Source organism: Balaenoptera physalus (assembly GCF_965194825.1).
Source record: "Balaenoptera physalus genome assembly, chromosome: 6".
NCBI lineage: Eukaryota > Metazoa > Chordata > Mammalia > Artiodactyla > Balaenopteridae > Balaenoptera > Balaenoptera physalus.
In genome coordinates, this window is record NC_138885.1 from 24,124,730 (window position 1) to 24,126,412 (window position 1,683).

At 42.0% G+C, this 1,683-nt stretch overlaps 1 long non-coding RNA gene across 1 annotated transcript; it reads right to left on the reverse strand.

The window, feature by feature from the left end:
- Nucleotides 1-633: 633 nt before the first annotated feature.
- Nucleotides 634-1,023, reverse strand: LOC309663514. Its single transcript, XR_014265334.1, has 2 exons — nucleotides 960-1,023; nucleotides 634-905 (listed from the first exon to the last, which is right to left on the reverse strand). It is a non-coding gene; the product is annotated as an uncharacterized lncRNA (long non-coding RNA).
- Between the last annotated feature and the right edge of the window lie 660 nt (nucleotides 1,024-1,683).

Below are 1,683 nucleotides of genomic sequence, written 5' to 3' on the forward strand. Positions count from 1 at the left end.
GTGCTGTTCTCAATAGACACAAACTGAAAATCACTCATATTGTAATACACATTGGAATAAATTAATTAATAGTTAAATATTTACATTATGGAATCCTTTGCAACAGTGGCAATGCATGATCACAACAACAGGCAACCATATAGGCATATTCACAAGCAACATAAAATAAAAAAGCCCAATCCAAAAGTGATTTTACTGTGCCATAACATTTATATAAAATACAAAATACAGGTAAAGTTATCTTTTTGTTAGATACCAGAACAATATTAAACCTTAAGGGGAGTCACTAGAATGGGACCAGGGGGCCTCTGAGTATCTGGCAATTTTCTGTGTCTTTATCTAGAAGCTATGTTTAGAGTGTATTCAGATGCTGAATTTTCTGAAATTTGTCATTTCCTTACAAACCATGCATGTTTTTCGTTGTTTTTTATACATAACAAAAACTAAAAAAGATAGACCAGGGAAGGTAATTGTATTAGCACTTTAATATCCATGCTTTTCAAGGTGGAAGTGAAAAGTATTAAATACTTGACATTGTGATTACTTCTTAAAAGTAAGGTGAAAATTTGAGGTTAATTGACAAGACATACTTCTTCATATATAATCCTCAAAGAGGAGGGGTAGAAAGGAGTATTATTTTTTTTTTCTTTAATACAGAATCGTTAAGATACAAAATAATGAAAACAGACTAGGTTTAAAAAAGAGCACACTGGACTTCCCTGGTGGCACAGTGGGTAAGAATTTGCCTGCCAATGCAGGGAACAGGGGTTCCATCCCTGGTCTGGGAAGATCCCACATGCCGCAGAGCAACTAAGCCCGTGTGCCACAAGTACTGAGCCTGTGCTCTAGAGCCTGCAAGCAACAACTATTGAGCCTGCATGACACAACTACTGAAGCCCATGCACCTAGAGCCCATACTCCACAACAAGAGAAACCACCGCAAGGAGAAGCCCGTGCACCACAACGATGAGTGACCCCTGCTTCTCTAGTAACAACTGGAGAAACCCTGTGCAGCAACGAAGACCTAACACAACCAAAAATTTAAACAATTAAATCTTTTGACTTCTGAGATGACTCACTCACGTGGCTGTAGGTAAGAGGCCTCAGTTCCTTGCCACATGGATCTCTCCTTAGGGCTGCTTGAGTGTCCTCATGACATGGCAGCTGGCTTACCCCAGGATGAGTGATCTAGCAGAAACCAAAGCAGAAGCTGCAATGTCTTTTATAACTTTGGAAGCTGCACTTTGTCATTTCTGCAATTTCTTATTAGTTAAACAGTCAACCCTTTTCAAGTGCGAGGAGCCACACTGGTACATGGAGACTGGGAGATAATTAGGGGATAATTAGGTCCATCTTGGAGGCTGGCTACCAAAGTGGCTGACTCGCCAAAGTCTGAATTTTGTTTTCTTCACTTCTGGAGAGAAAATGGTCAGTGAACCCCATTGGTGGTCTTTGAGATGTACCAAAGCTACCTCTTGCTCTCACCCCCAGCTGTGTGGCTGACAGGGTCTTGGTGCTCCAGCCGGGTGTCAAGCCTGTGCCTCTGAGGTGGGAGAGCCGAGTTCAGGACATTGGTCTACCAGAGACCTCTGGCACCTTGTAATATCAAATGGCGAAAGCTCTCCCAGAGATATCCGTCTCAACGCTAAGACCCAGCTCCGCTCAGAGACCAGCAAGATCCAG